This window comes from Trachypithecus francoisi, unplaced genomic scaffold, assembly GCF_009764315.1.
Source record: "Trachypithecus francoisi isolate TF-2019V2 unplaced genomic scaffold, Tfra_2.0 Lachesis_group3, whole genome shotgun sequence".
NCBI lineage: Eukaryota > Metazoa > Chordata > Mammalia > Primates > Cercopithecidae > Trachypithecus > Trachypithecus francoisi.
In genome coordinates, this window is record NW_022681468.1 from 53,799,044 (window position 1) to 53,820,692 (window position 21,649).

Consider the following 21,649-nt stretch of genomic DNA (forward strand, 5'->3'; position numbering starts at 1 on the left):
GTCAATATCAGGTTGAAGTCATCAAAATAAATAAATAAATAAACCACCCAAGCCTGTTGTCAAATTCAATATAATCTTTGCTTACAAGTCTACTGTATTTGCCTACAACTCTGTTACTTAAATGCATGATTCACAGCTTCAGCTGTTGTTGTCTAGAGAAGATACTTCCCCCGCTGCTCTCTGAGCACTGGTAGTTCACAATACATTCTTAGTGCTTAGCCACAACAGGCTGCAGTACAAAGGAGGTCCCTTCCAATGCTGATGGGACATTCCAAATGGAATTGCTTGCCTTTATTCAATTCTATATTTTAGCCCTCAGTGATTAAAAATGCCTTCTTTGTAACAGGGTTAGGGTTAGAGGCCACAAGAGAAAGACCATATTGATAGTCTGAGAAATTAATGTTGTCATTGATATAAAGAAATCATGTGTGGCTGAATTCATCTGAATCCTGATTCATCCTTGAAAGGCAGCTGGTGTAACTGCCTCCTACAGAAACACTTCATCTTAAGTTACCTAGATTCAAAGGGCAAATATTCTGTACTCACAATTTAGCTCTGTCTTCCCCAAACCAAGACATTTTCAAGTGGGATAGCAAGTCACTAACTCATAGTCTTCTGACAGCAGGAAGAGGGGCTTAAGAATGTGGACCATATAGATGTCAATAATCCGACATTAATTTTATTCAATAAACTTTTTAAATAAAATGCAAACATCAGATTACTTTCTCCCTAATACCAATATGATACACTGGAAACTTTTATTAAAGAGAAACCAAGAGTAATTTTGGAGTTTGGAGAAATTCATGGGTGAACAGGTCATGGTAGGATGTAGGAAGGGCACCTTTGAGAAGACTCTGGGTACCTAAAAAGTGGGATCGGCCAGGTGTGGTGACTCACGCCTGTAATCCCAGCACTTTGGGAGGCTGAGGAAGTTGGATCACCGGAAGTCAGGAGTTCGAGACCAGCCTGATCAACATGGTAAAACCCTGTCTCTACTAAAATACAAAAATTAGGCGGGCATGGTGGCACATGCCTGAAATCCCAGCTACTTGGGAGGCTGAGGCAAGAGAATCACTGGAACCCAGGAGGCAGAGATTGCAGTGAACTGATATCATGCTATTGCACACCAGCCTGGGCAACAAGAGCGAAACTTGGTCTCAAAAAACAAACAAACAAGCAAAGTAGGATCAATGCAAAGGAGTGGGATGTCAATAGAGATCACCTGCCCGCTTGGCTGTTACCAGGCCTGTCTGTCTCCCATGCAGCTGCTGAAACACTGTTGCTGGCCTACATGAATATTACTATTACTACTCCATTCAAGGTGTAATTTGGTACATAAATATATGACACTGATATAAAACCTTTTATTTTAAGAATTTCTTATCAGAGAAAATTTAAATAAGCATAAAACTTAATTCAATTTTGTGTTGGGCGATGTTTATTTCATTGTATTAGGTGAGACTCTGCCTTCTCACACCTCAATTGTGGTACAGAAAACAAGGATGCAAAGTATAGATCAATATGGATTTATTCCATGTCCATAAATGTATTGCAGATTGCTAGTGTCTATTATTATAAGAGATACAACATGATTATAAAGCATAGTCCTAGAATAGAAAAGCTTCAAAATATAAAGACAAAAGACCAGCAGAAACGTCTTAAAAAGGAAAGGACAGAAAATTAAAAAATTAAGTTGGTATTTACAATGTGAAGACTCTAGGCAGGACTGGAAATGGCTTTATAAGTCATCTAGTTCTCTTTCTACCTATGAACATGATTGTGCTTATACTCACTTCTGAAAAAACTCCCAGAAAAAGTGTTTCCATCACTTTGTATAATCCATCTATCAATCTTGCAGGCTCAGGGAAGGGGATAGGCATATTGCAGGAATTGTATGTTCAGGAAAAAAATGATTACCTTATTTGTTCTTGATTAGGGAAAGATTGATGGTCATAAAATATTCAAAGGAAGGTTCTGAATTTGGAGGTCTGGAGAAGAGAAAATTCAAGAAAAAGTGGATAAGCAGAAAGTATGAAACTGGAAAAGAAAACATAGAGATAGGAGGAAGGGTTGGTGGAAGAGAATTATGAAGAATGTCAGAGGAGTCATTCTAGCTTGGTGATATAAACTCTCATATGCCTGAAAATTTACCACAAGGAGGGCTTGCTTAAAAAAAAACAAACAAACCTGGAATATACTATCACCACTGGAGGATTTTGATTGGATTGACCGAGGGTAGGACCAAAGAATCTGCTTGTTAACATGCAATCTCAGTGTTTCTGATGCAGTTGGTCTAAGGACCACACTTTGAGAAACACTCAAACAATGATGGTTGAAGTCTTGCAGAAGAAGGCAAAAATTATGAACTTTAAGTAGGGAGATGGATGGAAAAATTAATTGAATTTACATTTACAGATCTTATTTCTTTTCTGAGTGAGAGTTAGTATATTCTCTAGAATCAGAGAGTAGGTATCAAATCAAATGAAGGCCTGTTTGCCAGGGTATGTTGATACGCAACTTTCTCTCATCTAGCAACTTCATTTATCTAGGACAGTTAAACTAAGAAATGCAGCAACAAACTGTTTCAGTGTGGATAAAATGGACTGAAACCAATCCACACACTGTACTCATAAAATAACTCCTCAAGGCCTTGCTTAGACCTTACTTTTTGTTTAGAAATGTCTACAAACATAGCTATAGGGTTTCCTAACCCGTAGCGGTTAAGTCATAAAATTCGGCAAGGAGTGGTACAATCAGGGAACAAGGGTGGGGCTGATGCTGGAGGTACAGACACCAGTGACAGCAAGAAATGACAGCTGGCATCCTGACAGTGAAGAATATGAAAAGCAGACAAAAGAACTCCTTTAGAGGAGGGCAAATTTTCTCAAATGATTAAAACACCTAAGGGCTACTATGTTATCGCATGTTACATAGTAACTGATATTCATAAGGGTGGTCTCTAAGTAAAAAGAAAAAAAAAGAAAATGAAAAGAAAAAAGTTTAAATTATGTTTAGTAGATTTTGTTGGAAAAGGTGTGTAATTATATAATTATATTATATTATGACATTTCTGGAGACTTCTCATTTAAAATGGCTAAAATTTTTAGCTCCTAAGAGAGTTTGCTTTTGTTTTCCATATTATATACTTATTCATTTGCTATTTTTTTTTTTTTTTTGAGACAGAGTCTCACTCTGTCACCCAGGCTGGAGTACAATGGCACAATCTCAGCTTACTGCAACCTCCACTTCCCAGGTTCAAGCGATTCTTCTGCCTCAGCCTCCTTAGTAGCTGGGATTACAGGCATGTACCAACATGCCTGACTAATTTTTGTATTTTCAGTAGAGACAGGGTTTCGCCATGTTGGCCAGGCTAGTCTCAAACTCCTGATCTCAGGAGATCCACCCGCCTCAGCCTCCCAAAGTGCTGGGATTACAGGCGTGAGCCACTGTGTCCAGCCTCATTTAATTTTTACAAAGGCATTTATTAAAAAACGAAAATTGTATATATTAATGGTGTACAACATATTTTTTAAGGAATTCAATAATTTATTGAGAATAAAAGACAACTATACAGTTGTAAACAAATTATTAACCAAAAATCATCTTTATATCTTTTGGTATCTTCATGAAAGCCCCAAATAATAATTGTACTTTCCTTACCAATTGTCCTTTTTTTAAAACTTTTATTTTAGTTCAGGGGTACACATGCAGGTTTGTTATATAGGTAAGCTGTGTGTCACAGAGGTTTGGTATACAAATTATTTTGTCACTTAGTAAGCCTAGCACCCAAAAGGTAGTTTTTCCATCCTCTCCCTCCTCCCACTCTTGACCTTCAAGTGGATCCTGGTGTCTGTCGTTCCCTTCTTTGTGTCCCAACATGGTATTTTGATATACGAATACACTGGGGAAGGGCTAAATCAAGCTAATTAATATATCTATTACCTCACGTACTTATTTTCTTGTGGTGAGAACATTTAAAATCTATTCTCTTAGCAATTTTCAAGTATACAATACATTGTTATTAACTCTAGTCACCATGTTGTACAGATGTCCTGAATTTATGTTTCCTGTCTAACTGAAATTTTGTATCCTTTAAAGAACATTTTCCAATCCCTCTCCTTACCATCACCCTGCCCCAGCCTTGCCCTAGTCGTTGATAACCATGATTCCACTAGTTGAGTTTTACTTTTTTAGATTCTACAAACAGGTGAGAGCATGTGTATTTGGCTTTCTGTGCCTGGCTTATACCACTTAGCATAATGTCCTCCAGGTTCATCCATGTCATTGAAAGTGACAGGATTATCAAGACCATCCTGGCTAGCACTGTGAAACCCCGTCTCTACTAAAAATGCAAAAAATTAGCCAGGCGTGGTGGTGGGCGCCTATGGTCCCAGCTGCTCAGGAGGCTGAGGCAGGAGAATCGCTTGAACCCGGGAGGCGGAGGTTGCAGTGAGCCGAGATCGCGCCACTGCACTCCAGACTGGGCAACAGAGTGAGGCTCTGTCTCAAAAAAAGAAAAAAAGAAAGTGACAGGATTTCCTTCTTTTTAAAGGCTGAATAATATTCCAATACGCACACGCACACACACACACACACATACACACATATACATATATATATATATGTATACCACATTTTCTCATCCACTGATGGACACCTAGGTTGATTATATATCTTGGCTATTGTGAATAAAGCTTCATTTGCTCATTTCCTTCCTTCCTTTTTTCCTTTCTTCCTTCTTCTTTTCTTCTTTTCAGACAGGTTCTTACTATGTTGCCCAGGCTGGACTCACATTCTAGGGCTCAAGCAATCCTCCCCACTCAGCCTTAGAGTAGCTGGGATTATAGGGACATGCCACCATGCCCAGTTTATTACTTTCTTATAGCCTACAAAGCATCGTGATAAGTGTCAGGAAAAAATAATATGGTTCCTCAAAAAGTAAAATTTGTGAATCTGGAAAAGTAGGCATCTTGGGTTTAGAATAAAGGTCAGAAATTTAGATCTGGATTTGGAAGCCACTTGAGTAGAAGTTTTGGTTGAAGCTATGGAGTATGGTGGAAGGGGTAGAAAAGGAGACGGGGCAGCTCAGGAAAGAACTAGGTGGTGAACTCACTCTCCAATGATGGATAAGGCTAATATTACTATATTGCAGATAAGATGTACGTTAATCCTCCTAAAAACTAGAATGGACTATGAATTGGAAAGTTTAGACATAATAACAGACTAAATCTCCTTTGGAATAGAAACCATGTCTAATGCCAGTACCCCTGTCCCTGGCCCACCAGGGACTCCATCTAAATGCATAATCAGATAAAAAAGAAGAGTTGCTGAGGAAGACAAACTTGACTGAGCCTCAGTTTTATAAAGCAATTAAGTAAATGTCACCACAGAGCGGATTTTAGCACTTAAGGTTTTACTCTGATGATTAAGGCTCTCACCTACTCACAATGTAAAATTTTACAAAGTAAACTGGGGCTATGAAATGTTTTGACACTTGTTAAGAAGAAATACCTTCTAATTATTCGGTGATTGATATGAAAAATGAATACAGTGCATTAAAATACATAATTTATAGTGCATTAAAATACAGAAATCTGAGAGAACATCATTTTACCATTGATGTCTGTGGGTAGAAAGGAAGCAGTAATCAAGATGGCACATTCTGACTATTCTGTGATTCCAGTCTAAGCCTCCAGTTAAGGCATAGGAACCACAGAGGTGTACCTTGTTTAACCAATTCACCAAAAATGTGTTGAGGCAAGGCCCTTTGGCCATTGCATGGGAAATACAAAGGTGATCAATACTTAGCCCTAGTTTTGAAGGAGCTTATGAGTAGCTGAGGTAGGTACAAATGACTACCTCAGAAGGCAAGAGGTGATTATAAAGTGCCTCTGCATATCTCTTGTTCCAACCTTTGAACAAATCATCCAAAGAATTTGGACCTTACATAGGAAGTAAGCAGTACCCAATATGTAATTAACAGCAATTTCAACAGTAGCATTTTTTTCTTTAACATATCACTACTATTTATCAGGGGCTTTTTTTTTTTTTTCAAGAGTTTCGCTCTTGTTGCCCAGGCTGGAATGCAATAGCGCAATCTCTGCTCACCGCAACCTCTGCCTCTCTAGTTCAAGTGATTCTCCTGCCTCAGCCTCCCGAGTAGCTGGGATTATAGACATACGCCACCACGCTCAGCTAATTTTGTGTTTTTAGTAGAGACGAGCTTTCTCCATGTTGGTCAGGCTGGTCTTAAACTCCCGACCTCAGGTGATCTGCCCGACTCAGCCTCCCAAAGTGCTGGGATTACAGGCGTGAGCCACCGTGCCCGGCCTATCGGGTGCCTTTTTAATCAGGAGCAGACTACAGCAGTATGTAATTAAAGCTACAAACTTATAAGTGCTTCCAATTAATTGGCTCCAAAAGAAATTTCTACGTAGCCCAATTGTGAAAATCAAAGGTAACTGGCTGAAATATTTCCTGGGACACAGTAGGCAATTTGGTTCAAATTTAGTACAAACAAACTGAGTTGTATATTTACAATGTGAACTGCTATCACTTGAAACTTAAATTTATCACATTATTTAGACAGACAATTAGTAGAATTCTTCTTTGGAGATTGAATGCTCCCGGTGATAGACACGTATGCATCTAGAAAGCCCAGGAAGTAGACTTCTGCCAGATGACAGCCATCTGGTGGCCCTTTGGTAAAATGATGCCTGTTTTTACATCACTGCCCTTTTAACCAAGAAAGCTACTTGAGAAATCTTGTATTGGAGGAAGGCTCCACAATGTATGGAGTAAGTATATCCTAGTGCAGGCCAGGATGGCTCTTTTAAAAACAAACTTTATTTCTCAGAACAGTTTAGATTTACAGAAAAATTGTGAAAATAGCCCAGAGTTCCCATGTACCATGTGCTAGGTTCTCCTATTATTAACATCTTACATAAGGTATACTTATTAGCACTTAAGAACCAAAATTGGCACAGTGTCACTAACTACAGTCCATACTTTTGTTCCCCTTTCCTTAGTTGTCACCTAAGGTCCTCTTTCTGTCTCGGATTCCATTTTGGATGCGAATGTAAATTGGATGTGTCCTTAGACTCCTGGTGGTTGTGGCAGTTTCTCAGGTGTTCCTTGCTTTCAATGACTTGAACAGTCATTTTGGGGAGTACCGGTCGGATATTTTGTAGACTGTCCCTTTATTGGGATTTGTCTGATGTTTTTCTCATGACTAGACTGTGGTTATGGATTTTGGGGAGAAAGTCACAGATTCCACAGATGCCATTTTCATCACATCATATCAAGGATAGCATAGCATCAACATGACTTGTCACTGTGCTGGTGATCTTTAACACCCAGCTGAGGTACTGTTTGTAAGGTTTCCCCACTATAAAGTTACTCTTTTGCTTCTTCCTGGACTATACTCTTTGGAAAGAAGTTACTATACACAGCCTCGATTAAGGAATTGGGAGTTACATTCCATCTCCTTGAGGCCAGAGTATCTCCATAAAATATGGAATTTTTCTGCTTGGGAGATTTGTCTCTTTTATACTATTTATTTATTCAATCATTTATTTATAACATGGACTCATGGATGTTTATTTTGTATTTTGAGTTATAATCCAAATAATTCTTTGTCAAATTGTTCCAGCTTTGGCCATTGGGAGCTCTTTCAGTTGGCTCCTGTGTTCCTTTGAATACTCTCATCATCGTACGTTTTGGTCTTTGTTTTGTTTTAGAACTTGCTTATTTTCTGGCTCAACAGGGTGCCCTAGGTTCCTCTTGTATATTTTTTGCTCCAGCCTTAGAATCATTCATGTCTCCAAGAATCTCTGGTTCTTTTTATTGGAGAATGGTCTTGGAAATCAACACCTGGGCCCCAGGTATGCTTGTTGCTAATAAGATATTAGGATGCTATTTTGATGTTCAGGTACAAGTTTGTTCCTATCTTCCTAGACATTTTCACAGATCCATTTCTCTTTTCCTACTAAATTCACAGCCTGCCCCCATCCGCTCAATAAACTCGACCATCTTCTCTTAGTTATTCATTACCTGCAACTCCTTCAGGACCAAAGCAGCATTAGAAAAAGCCACCAGAAAAACAAAGTCCTTCAGGGACTTGTGTCTCTTAGAACTGATCAGTAGGTATCCCTAGAGAAAATCTGATCCCTTTTCCTACCTCTAGGCAGGTGTTTCAGTTTGATGTACCTTTTAGCTCCTTTTAGCTGCAAAATCAGGTATCTACCCTTTAAGAAAGAGGACCCTTTCTTAATAACCAGAAACTCAGCTCAAAATAAATAATAAGGAAATAAAACAATAAGCAAGTATTCTTGTAAATGCCCAATAATAAATATGACTAACTACCGATTTCCCTCATAAAGCATTTTAAATGTAAAAGAAAATGTTCTGGATTTCTTTCCTTTGTTGATCAGGCAGCACAGAATCTGCTGCTCGTGTTTTGATGTACTCTGATCTGGGAACCTGTTTGATTAAAGCTATGGTCCCATCCTGCAGAGTTAAGGGCATTCATTGGAAATAATGTATTTTAATGACCAATGTGCAGATACTATTATCCCGAAATGACATTTCCCATCACTTGGCTGGGATTTGTCTGTTTTTGACATTTGCTTCCTTTTTAAGATTCAGTAGAGACTTTTAACTCCAATAGAGCTCCAAGAGAAGGTAAATGTGAGGGTTTTAAATAATTCAGCCCAAGAGATCTCTCTAGAAATCAGGACTTATTCACAATGTATTAAGACTTCTTTCAGATCTGCTTGCCAATTCACTGTGCCAGGTCACAGGTATTGGCAGTCTCCTCTATTTGAATTGACATTACCTACGGGAATCGCCTGGCAGGCTGCCAGCTTGGGACTCCTTGCATCTACTTATGACTTCCTGCAGGAGCCACTGAGAACCTAGACCTGGCTCACAAGAGCAACGTGTTGCACCCTTGAAGAAGGCAGACCCAGCCAGTCTTTTGAAGCAGTCTTCCACCTGGCATTTGAGTAACTGGGGCAATTTAAACAGTTCCTCAGTTTAACCCAGAGGCTCATTGTTCTCAGGTGGATTTTGTTTTGCTTGCATAGTTTCATATTTTAAATTAAATGAGCTGCTATTATTTCAGAATCAAGAATTTCATGTAATTTTTCAAGTTTTTTTACTTCTCCTGAAGAAAGAAAACAAGCTGGTGCCATTGGACCCCACCTTGCCACATGAAAGTTCAGTAGTGGCTGCCCTTTGGAAACTAGCACTGGGCGAACGCTGACTTTCCGTCATATATTGCACTCCAATTTTGCAGAGTGACTGCAGTGGGTTCCCGTCTGCACCACTTAACCTGTGAAATCATTGCCAGCCCCTAGGGGCATCGGGGTTTGTGCCTACTAGCAGGGAATTCAAAGGCACTCGTCCCTCTTGTAACTGTCCAATCCCTAAAAACATTGCACTTGAAGCCCTCAAATTTTAAAGGAAAGATCATTTTCAGATTCGCAGGGTTAAATTAGTCCAAATAGGATTCAGTGCTAAATCGCTGTGCAGTTCTAAAATAAAAAGTTATGGCAGACGGGTTCACCAACAGATGTTAGTAAAGATCTATCTTAATCTCTACACCATGAAACATCATTTCAGGATCCATTTAAGCTTTTTTTCCATGTGACCCTTTCGTAACAATTTATCAACAGATTTACCCCATTTAAAAGAAAATCAAACATTGAAAGCTCAAAATTGACACAGAAATTACATTAGGATATGTTTTCTCATTTATTCTAAAAATATTTATTCATTGTACACTACCACAGGCTAAGCAATGTTCTAGATACTGATTTGTTTAAACAATAATTGATATTCAATAGCACAGGGGGTAATCAGGTGGAAAAAAATACAAGCCATAAAACTCTAAGAACATTAAGACTGTGTGTGTTTCTGATGGTTTCTGAAAACATAGAATAGTTAGAGGCCAATGGATCAAACACATACCTATATACTAAAAATATTTTAACATATACTTACATAATATATGCTAATGCATTTTATATTATATGCATTTATTTGTATATTATATAAAATACATTTATTATATATTCATTATAAAGGTTTTTAATAATGCATATTACATATTCATAAGGGTTTTTTTTTCTTTTTTAAGAGGTCTCATTTTGTCACCCAGACTGGAGCGCAGTGGCCTGATCTCTGCTCACTGCAGCCTTGACCTCCTGGGTTCAAGCCATCCTTCCACCTCAGCCCCCCAAGTAGCTGGGACTACAAGTACAAACCATCAGGCCTGGATAAATTTTTTGTATTTTTGGAAAGACAGGGTTTCACTATGTTGCTTGGGCTGGTCTTGAACTCCTGAGCTCAAGCAATCTGACCACCTTGGTCTCCCAAAGTGCTAAGATTACAGGTGTGAGCCACCATGCTGAGTCATATATAAAAATTAAAAGGCTATTCACCAAGGTGACAAATAATTGTTCTCTGTGTATAATAGGATTATGACTGAACTTATTTTTCTTTTTATTATCTATATTTAAGTCCATTTTTCTTCTACGATGAACCTATATACTTTAAGTTAATTTTAAAGAAATAATTTATAAAATTTGTATTTGCTTCAAGAATGCCAAAAGTACTGGAATTTGAAGAGGAAGTGCCCCAAGAATAAACCTTCTGGATTCTAATATTTTCAAATCAGTTCCCAGTGGCAAACAGCACAAGTTTTTTTTTTACTTAGTAGTGGGAGATCCTGGATCTAGAAACATGTGCTGGATAAATGAGGGATCTAGTGGGTGGTCAGGGATGGACAGAAACTACTGAAGGTGCTGGAAGAAAGTCCACCTGGCAGATAGACCATGATTTCTGACCATGGTGTCAAGAAACAAGTGAAGGTCATCCAACAGAACACTTCAAGAAGATCCAACACAGAGAAACAGGGAGTGCCAGACAGTGTGGGTGGTACCCAGGACCAGCAAACTGGGAGGGAATTAAAAGCATTCATTATGCACGTTTTATGTGATAAGCACTAAAGTATGTGATATTTTTATGCATCATAATGAGGAAACAGGCTCAGAGAGGCAAGGGAAACTAGCAAATGGTGAACACTGACTCCCTGTCATACACTGTACAATGTATTTCACAGACATGATGAAAATTGCCAAGATTATACAAGTAGTGAGGAGGAGAGTTACAATTCAAATCAAGGTTTTCTGATTTCATGGCCAATGCTTCTTCCACTCACTGTCCCACCCTTCTTCTGCCTCTACACCAAGAAACATCATTTCAGGAATCCATTTAAGCTGTAAGCATGGCGGGTCTCCTCCCAAGCTGCCCTCTGATGAGGCTGGCACTGGCAAGGCCTCTCAAGGAAAAAAGCTTCCTGAGGGCCCCACAGACACACAGGCACAAATGCCATCTTCATCTAGTGTCAGAGAAGCAGAGGCAGTCCAATATTTATACAATTCTTGGCTGGCTCTAATTTCCAACAATTCATTGAATATAATAAAATGAGCCAATAATAAAAAGATATTCGGGAGGCTGAGGTGGGAGAATCACTTGAGCCCAGGGAGGTCAAGGCTGCAGTGAGCCATGATTGCACCACAGTACTCCAGCCTGCACAACAGAACCAGTAATTTTTTAAACAAAAAAATAAAATAATAAAAAGATATCATTCCTATTTCCAAAAGAAATGGTGGATTTAGGGATGAGAAAAGAGGACACAGATTGTTACTTCCTGGAATGAATTTCTTCATGTTGTCATAAGCGCTCAGCATTAGCCAAGGTGGCATGAGCAGCATTAACAGGATCTGAGAAAGAAAGCGATCCCCATTATTTGCAGCAGTATCATTAAGGCTGTACAACTGTGGCACCAAAGGACAGGCATTATTTAAAAATATGCAAAAATTTAAAAGGTATTGGTTTAGGTCAGTGGACATGTGCTGGAGGCAGGGGAGTCAATGTTGCAGGCAGAGTCCTGCCTTTAAAAGGTTTATACTCCAGCTGTGGAAATAGGGCCTAGCTAGAAAAAAGGAACTTAGCAATAGAGGGCACTAATGCGGCAGCAGATGAGATGAGGGAAGGTATTCTCTGCTGGAATGAACACCCTTCCACAAACCAAACCTCGCTCCATAGGCTGTTGGAGGCCTAGAACTGTCCAATTTTCAAAATAAGACTTTGTTAGCCTGCCATGTAATCTACTGTGATTGTGATATTAAGCAAGCCTATACTATGGAATAACACAAAAAAATCTGCTTGTAACTGATTTTTTAAAAATATTCACTTCATCTTTCGTTTTTTTTAGGGGTTTACCATGCTTTTCATCCACCCATTCATCCATCCATCCCTCCATCCATCCCTCCATCCATCTATCCATCCATTCAGCCATCCATTCATCCACCTTAACATTTCATACACTGAGCTAGGTGCTGGGAATCCAAAGACCAGAGAGGCATGGCTGCTGCCTTCAGAGTGTGCTCTACCAGTTAATAGCAATGCACCTGCTTTTCTCTGGGACTTTTTGGCAAACATAACTGGAATATAAATGCCTTCTAGACAGAATGATAAGCTCTCTAAATAAACGAAGTATTCTAAGCATGGATTACATCAATGGTTCTCAAATGTTGATAAGAATCCCAATTGCCTGGGTCCATGTTAAAATGCAGATTCTGATTCAGGTCTGGAGGAGCCAAGATTTTGCATTTCTAATTAGCTTCCAGGTGATGCTGACATTGCTCATCCCAGGACCACACTTAGAAGGGCAAGGTTTTACAGTACATCAATAAGTCTGGACTTCTGAACACCAAAGTTATTCTTCTTAAATTCCAGGGTAAATATAACATCACTAAATTCACTTTTCTTTTCCTGCTTTAGAGAAACAGTTTCACAGAAGTGCTTAAGCCTTTAACTCATCTCCCCGTTTCCCCCACATTTCCCCTTCCAAAAAATTGAGAGTTTAGTCCAATTATTTTTCTATTTCACAGACTTTCTTCAATTTTCCTTAAGAAAGGCAAAATATTGCTTCAGAAATCCACTGAGAATTAAACACACTTCAGAACAAGAAGAGGGGATCCAGCGCTAATGACCCTAAGCCAGCCAGGTTGTGTTAGGAATCCATCATGATCATGTTTACTGCATGCTGCAGATCCACAGGGGCACCTGCAATTAATTCTGATGGCTACAAGCCACGGGGTAGCTAACAGCTTGTGGGTGATTAAGAATGAATTACTAAACTTTGATTTAAAAGGTCCCAGGAAGAAAATGGGGACAAATGCCAGATATGTTTACATTACTCAGAGCGCTTAGTGAGAATGAACATTCTCATTTATTTTCTGGCAATGCCTCTTTTAAATTTTTCTGTATTTTAGAAAATGCCTCTCCTTTGGTGCCACAGTTATTTAGCCTTAATGATACTTCCACAAATAACACGGATCCCTTTCTAAGATCCCACTGATCTTTGAGTATCATTTTTTCATAGGAGAAAATAAATTGGTAATTATTTCCACTGTTTGATGTGGGCACACATTGTACGTCTTAGTAAAAGATGATTTCACAGCCATCACCTCATTAACTTTTCTGTACATTTCAAAACAAATGTTATATGATACTGTTTATAAACTCTGGGTTGGTACAGTTTCTAGTTCAATTACAAAAGACCCAAGATAGTTTTGTTTTGTTTTTTTTCAGGGCCACATAGGGTGCCCACATCCATCCAATCTCAAGATCTTTGGGAAATATGCTCACCCTCCAAAATGCTTACAGGTATGTCTCCTCTTTTTTTGTAAAATAAATGCTCTTCTTATATTTGATGTTTCCTCGGTATGGTCACAAGATTATTTAGTATGACATATTTAATGGTGAAGATAAAGGTGAGCACCACAATATTTTAAACAAATCACATTTGGGTGGGATATTATAAGAAAGAAAATTCCCAGGGAACAGAAAAAATGATTTCCTTAAATCACTCCATACTCAGTAAGCATCGTAGGGCTCTCAATATACATCACCAGGACCAGAAGATGCATTTGGCTAAGGCGTACCAGAGTAGGATATGAATCATGGAACACTATTCCAAGACTATTACAGAATCCACATACAATATAAATCAGAAAAGGCTGCGTTTTAACCTCTGTGACTCATGCATTACAGCCTGTGACTCCATGAGGAGGGTTAGGAATCAGACTGACATCCAGCTCAGGCCAAACAAACTTATAGCCAAGAGAAACAGAAGCATCACCTTCCCAGCAGAGAACAAGATACACAGAGCTTGATACTTTACACTCGTTAGAATTATGTAACTTGTCAATGGTTGAGACTCTGGGGTAGAGGGTTTTGTGCTTTTTATTTTTTCTGGTATAAATATTTAAAGTTCCCCATAACATTAGAGTTAGAACTTACTTTCCTGAAATGAAATTCTAAAACAAATTTGACAGCAAAACACTGTGGAATTTCTATATGCCAACAGGTTTGTGTCCATTACCGAACACACAGCGTTTTGACCTCTCTCACTTTTCCTGGTGCTACTATTTCCAAAATTACTAAGGTCATTGTACCATGGGGCTCTAATTCTTGGTTAAGGAAGGCACCGAGATCATACCAGGAATATTCTCCTATTAGCTGAAACTTCAACTTTGCCTAGCAGGAGGTGTGTTATAAATATTTTTTGGCTAGCATTTGCTTTTTAAAACACTCTTTTTTACCTGGGTTTCTCAAATTAGTTCCTGTAGTGATACTATCTCTATTTTTGCTTCTTTATGACTAGGGTCTTTAATGGCCTCAGAAGTGCCCTGGGCTGAAACTTGATCTGAGAAGGTTATTATCAGAACTTTGTTCCAAGAGAAAGCAGTGTGCTAGCTCTACATGTATACATGAGTTGCCATCAACATGAATTCAATTACAATGAAGATTATTTGGAGTAGATAATTGTATTTTGGTTGCATGACATCCATTTTATCTGAGTGTAATAACGACACAGGTTTTTTTGACGGGGAGGGGGAACACATTACCTTTAGCCTGTTAGATACACTCTTACAGTGTTTTTTTTTTTAAAAATAAATTACCTTTACCCCATTAGATATTCTCCCAAACAGGCATCAGGTGTGTGGCCAAAACCAGATCAATCAAAGTAAACTTCAGGAATTTTACAGGAACTATTAAAAAAAAAAAAAAAAAAAGAGTTTCTCTTTCCTGAGAGAAATGATTTTGGGAAGAGCATTCCACTTTAAAGGCAGAGTTTGGAGCTGCTGAGGCTGCCACGTGGAGACTGGAAATAGCAATAATCTAATAGAAGCCAGAGAAACCGAGCACTCATGGCCTGGTGTCATCCTGCATCAAGTTGTGTTCAAACTCAGACCTATCCCTTGATTTTTACCTTGATTTACAAGAACCAACAATTCCCTTTTTGGCCTAAGATAATGTGTGTCAGGAATTCTATGATTTATTACTGAAATCCAGACTTGTCATATTTTTCTACAAGTGTTCAAAATTATTTTATCATTTTCTATTTATAATGGAATTTCAATGAGCTGTTTAAAGGAAGACAAAAGTAGAGTGGATATTTTAAATTTAGATATAATTTCCCATTTTCATTTTTTTTGGAACTTTAATTCTTTCTCTCTCAGCAAATATTTTATCAAGATCACGATGCTATAATAATAAGCATTACCATGGGTTGATTAGGTTTTCACTGCTTTTTTCCTATGTCTGAACATATTCCTTTGTATGCTGCTAGTAAAATTGTCAAATAGGGACAGAAACAAACATAGGACATAGATGATTTATCAGTCTGATAAACAGTTGAGAGTTGGCTGCATTTATTTTCAATGGCAAATAATAATAACAATAACGGTAGCTAGCATTTATTGAATGCTTTCTCTATAGGGAACTCTATGAAAAGTGCTTTACATAAGCTAACTCGTTTTATCCTTAAACTTACGTGGGAGGCAGTGGTGTGCTGGTAAAATGGCTCTGGGGGATGAGGGGCGAAGCCAGATTGAAGTTGGCTCATTTTTGTGGTGTAAATACTCCCACCTTGGCTGGGTTCAAGCAACTGACAGTTTAAATACTAGTTTGCAAAATTCTTGCATATTTAACAATCAGCTCTTGAGATCAGGTAAAATAGACTCCAGTGCACCACTGGAGGAACCTAAATGGGAAGACAGGTCATGCAGCTTCCTTAACTCTAGCAGTTTGTAAACCCAAGTTTGTACTACTCCAGAGCACACCTCTGGAGTACAGAATAGAATGTCAACCACTGTACTCCTTTCTAATCCTGGGGCAGATTTTTGCTGTGTTTAAAAAGAGTAATTCAATGTTTTATATTTTATGGGTGAAGAGCAAAAATCAATATTAAATATGACACTTGTATCACTGTCTTTGGTTAACAGACACCAAGCTATTCTGCTACAGAATATTTTGAAGATAACTGTGTCTAGTGCGTGTCTGGGCATGTTAACAAATATTACAGAATGATAAAAAGGATGGAGCATCAATTATGAGTGATCTCTGGGAATGTTTCAGCCCCAAACTCTTCCTAATTTATGTGTTGCCATGTTTCTTAATCTTACTATTAATACAACCCTTTCCAAAAGGTTTGGGAAATTTATGGGTGGGTTTTGAGCCCATGGAAAATACTGAGTTGTAATTAAGGATTTAAAATCCTTATACACATGTATGTGTAGTGTGTGTATGTATAAATGCCAAATATTCCCATACTACAGAAAATTAAGTATAACTGTTGAGATGTTACACTAATTTCCTTTCATCTTCATGCAGGCTTGACTACAAAGTCTTTCTTGGCTCATAAGTAGAGGATTTTGCATATATTGTTTATTATTTCATTCCAAGCCCAAAAGCCACAACAAAGTAAAATTGATTTAAAAAACTGTAAACAGTAGATAATAGACATCTTTGCACAGCAGAACTCTCAGAGTTCACTAGATAATAGACATGAAAGCACTTTGGAAAATTCAAGGCATGACACAAATGTGAGGAATTATTATTGAGTACAAAAAAAAATCTCAAAGGAAAATTCCTCAACAGCTCAACTTATACACATTGCTTTCAAACTATGAGTGCATAACAAAGTAGAAACTTCCCTGCTATACACATGTAATAAAAGAGCTAATAACTGATGTGGCTCTGGGACTGTATATTTTGTATGTATTTGAAGAAGCATGATTTTAGTTTTTAAAGAAATCACTCTTGCATGCCTTACCAAAGGTATTAAGGAAAAAAATTCTCCATAAGAAATAGTTCAACCATTATGGAAAACAGTATGGCGATTCCTCAAGGATCTAGAACTAGATGTACCATATGACCCAGCCATCCCACTACTGGGTATATACCCAAAGGATTATAAATTACTCTACTACAAAGACACATGCACACGTATGTTTATTGCGGCACTATTCACAATAGCAAAGACTTGGAATCAACCCAAATGTCCATCTGTGACAGACTGGATTCAGAAAATGTGGCACATATACACCATGGAATACTATGCAGCCATAAAAAAGGATGAGTTTGCGTCCTTTGTAGGGACATGGATGCAGCTGGAAACCATCATTCTTAGCAAACTATCAGAAGAAGAGAAAACCAAACACCGCATGTTCTCACTCATAGGTGGGAACTGAACAATGAGATCACTTGGACTCGGGAAGGGGAACATCACACACTGGGGCCTATCATGGGGAGGGGGGAGGAGGGAGGGATTGCATTGGGGAGTTATACATGATATAAACGTCATGCACATGTACCCTAGAACTTAAAGTATAAAAAAAAAAAAAAAAAAAGAGTTTGTTCCAAGCTAAATGCCATGGGGAAAAAAAAAAAAAAGAAATAATATAGAATTTTATATGTGAATATTTACATAAATCCTTAAGTTTTAAAAACCTCATACCATTAATAAAGTATTATTAACTTTATTTAAATAGGATAATAGTATTGAGATATATTTTTAAGAGTTCTTATCTGTTGGAGTTACATAAAAATCTTCACAGATGAAATAATATAATGTCTGAGATTTGCTTCAAAATACCTGGGAAAGGGGCCATGGGGGCAATCAATGAAATGAGACTGGCCATGTTTTTGATAACTGTTGAAGCTGTGCTGATGGTACATGAAATAATTTTTTATATGTTTGAAACTTTCCATAATAAAAGTTCAAGAAACCTATGTCACAGCAATATCTGAAACACTTTAGAACAGTTCTAAGGGCTGAACAAGAGTATGGTGCAAATTCATTGCCAAAGTACCCATTCTTACTGACTTCACTGTCTGATTTTGGTCTCTTCTAGTCCAGTCCACCCTTATATTGCTGCCAGAATTACATTTCAAAAAAATTAAATGAGTTCATGGAACTTCCTTGCCCAAAATAATTCTTTTGAGTTCCCATCACCAAAAGAATACAGTTTGGAATTCTTTCTTTTGTGATCTCACAGCACTTTAGTTTCATTCTCCTATAGAAATGTCCTGTGTGTGTATAATCTTTTCAGCATCTGTGTTCTTGTGTCCTGCAAGACGGTAAAAACCATGAGTACAGAGATCAGGTCTTTCTATCTTTGGTGCTTAGCATATTATCAAGCATGTGGTAGATGCTCAATAAATTTTTGATGAGCAAAATAAATGTGAAATACAAACAGATTATATAAAAGTAAGTGTTTAGACCAATGAAACTACAACAGGCAAGTCATGATAGCTAAACAATTTTTACTTAGCAGTTTTGTTTTTTATTTTGCTTTAACCCTTCTAAATAAGGCATGAAGTTCATTTATAATCAAAATTAAAGGTGAAATACTTATGTTAATAAAAAGCATATTTTAATTGAAGAAGACACAGGTAAATGAAATGGGCATAATTTTTGATACTCTTACATATATACACCTAAAGCAAATCTAGCTATCAGAAATATACTATCCTCAACACATAGGATCTTGGTAATACTGTCAGTGCAAGATTGGTTGTTTTAGTGCTATAATCATGGTCATAAAAATCATAATCAACTTGGGTACCCTTCTGTAAGCAATAAAAATCAGATAAATTAGACTTCATCAAAAGTAAAAACTTTTGTTCATCAAAAGATACTATCAACAGAGTGAAAAGACAATTCATAGAACAGGAGAAAATATTTGCAAATTGTGTAAAGAACTCCTATACCCCAACAACAAAAAGTCAAACAATGCAGTTAAAAAACGTGCACAGGGCCTGGATAGAATTTTCTCCAAAGAAGATATACAAATGGCCAAGAAGTTTATGGAAAGATACTCAATGTCACTAGTCATTAGGAAAATGCAAGTTAAAACTATAGTGATAGATGACTTCACACTCACTCAGAATGGCTACAATTTTAAACATGCAGTATAATAAGTGTTGGTGAGGACACAGAGAAATTGGAACCACATATGCTACTGGAGGAAATGTAAAGTGGTACAACCACTGTATACAACAGTGTGGCATTTCCTTAATAAGGTAAACACAGAACTACCATGTTACCCAGCAATTCTAGGTATATACTCATGAAAAACAAGTGTTAAAACAGAAACTTGTACACAAATGTTCATAGAAGCACTATTCACAATACACAAAAGAAAGAAACACCCAAATATCTATTGCCAAATGACTGAATAAGGAAAATGTGGTATATTATACTATGGAATATTATTCAGCCATAAAAAGGAAGAAAGCACTGGATTATGATACAAATGGATGAATCTTGAAAACATTATGATAAGTGAAAGAAGCCAGACACATAAGATCACATATTATATGATTCTATTTATAGAAACTATCCAGAATGAGTAGATCCATGGATACTGAAAGCAGATTGGTAGCTGTCAGACTGAGGGTAGGAGAGAATGAGGAGTGACTACTTAATGGGTATAGGATTTCCTTTTGCAGTAATAAAATGTGTTTGAAAGCAGCTTGTGATTAAGGTTGCACAACACTGAATATACTATTGCTGAATTTATACTTTAAAATGGGAACTTTTTTGTGTGTGCATTTTACCAAAATAATAAATGAAACTTTCAAAGTTCAACTTCCAGAGATCCTATTTTGAAGCACCTGGTATGGGGCCTAGGAGTGTGTAGTTTTAATAAATACCACGGTAACTTGATGCAGGTGGTATTGGGAACAAACTCTGAGAAACACTGGTGTACTGTTTCTAGGGATATTTAAATTATTTCCATGAGAAAAACCTCATACCATATAATCTAGCAAGGAAAATGCCTCAGGGACATCACACATTAACCTTCAAAGTTCCTACCTCTTAATATGGGAAACCGTTCACAACTTTAAATGACACGTCTCCAGGGCCTAGTTATATAAAAACACCTTCAGTCTCTCCACTGAGAACTCTTCCTGTGACATCTGGAGTCACCATTCTGTTCCCCGATCAAGGTTAATCTCTCCTATACTGTTGATCTCATTCTTTTCTTCTCTCTCATGTTTTCAACAATTTTTGTTTCTAGTGCTTCCTCCCTTCCAGCTAAAAACCATGCCTACATGTCTGCATCCTAACAATGGGTCTCCCTTAACCTTTTCTCACATCCATACACAGCCAAGATCCTTGAAAATCCAGTGGATGTTTTGTCTCTCAATTTTTGTCTTCCACCTCCTTACTCTACCCTCATTGAATCCTCAGAGCAGTGCTGTGAGATTTATACTGTTTTTATTTCGTTTTACTGTGGGGAAAATAATAAGCTCTACCAGGATATAAACTCCATGAGAAGAGGAACCTTGTGTGTTATTCATTGCCCTTTTCCCAGAACCTAGATGAGTATTTCAGTCAATGCTCAATGAATATTTATGAAATCAAAATAGCATGTAAATGATAAGCAAAGCTTTGAGAATGGAGGAAATCTAAGAAAACCCAGGTTCAATGATCTTGACCCATTTAGAGATGTAACAATTTGAAAATTATTAAACTCAAGTCAAGTCACCCCAACTTTGAAGTCTGTCTCTATTTTGTCCCAGGCAATATTGTTAGGAAGCAACTGGAAACTTGCCCATGAGTACTCAGAAACCTCTGCTCTAAGACACCCCACATCAACATAACCGGCAGGGTTTGGAGAGTTCAGAAGAAGGGACTCAAATTGTAATTTTGTTCTTTTATTAGAGAAGTATTCTGAAATAAGAGGAAAGATAGGAGAGGGTAGCTCTTGCATGGTGTTTACCTTAATATATTAGTCTAAGAAAGTAAATGGATTTGAGTATTGTGCTTTCATAAACTTCCTTTTCCATTCTTGTTTCAATATAAATTCCTAGTATTTTTAAATTTCCTTTGACAAAGCATTAAAAAACCACAGCTAGTAAGCTATATTTTTCACTTTTGAATCATTTTCCTTTAAATTTTATTGACAGCAAAACAATGATTTCATTTATTTGTTTATGGAATCTATTTATAATTATCTACTCTAAACAACTAAAATTTAAGTCCTATAAATATTTGTATTTTGTGGCACAGAAGATAAAAAGGATGAGCATCAGGATAAAATTAAAAATGCAGGAAGTGAGCTTACTTCACAGGGCAGTAAAATCTACTTTGCAAAGTAAGTTTGCCATGCATCCTCTTGTTTAAAACATTCTGTCCAATTTTCACTGAGCCTCTACTCTAAGCCAGGCATTGTGGTAGGCAATGAAGACCCAAAGACAAAACAGAGCGGCCCCTATC

At 37.5% G+C, this 21,649-nt stretch overlaps 1 protein-coding gene and 1 long non-coding RNA gene across 2 annotated transcripts in view; one reads left to right on the forward strand and one right to left on the reverse strand.

Annotated features, from left to right (window-relative positions):
• The window catches only part of LOC117069652, a 54,795-nt gene extending 39,709 nt beyond the window's left edge, over positions 1-15,086 (forward strand). Inside the window, exons 3-4 of the long non-coding RNA XR_004431620.1 lie at positions 13,666-13,847; positions 14,741-15,086. This is a non-coding gene — a long non-coding RNA (uncharacterized LOC117069652). The remainder of the gene's footprint in view (positions 1-13,665; positions 13,848-14,740) is intronic.
• The window catches only part of FRMD6 (FERM domain containing 6), a 254,916-nt gene that overhangs the window by 180,485 nt on the left and 52,782 nt on the right, over positions 1-21,649 (reverse strand). The window lies entirely within an intron of this gene.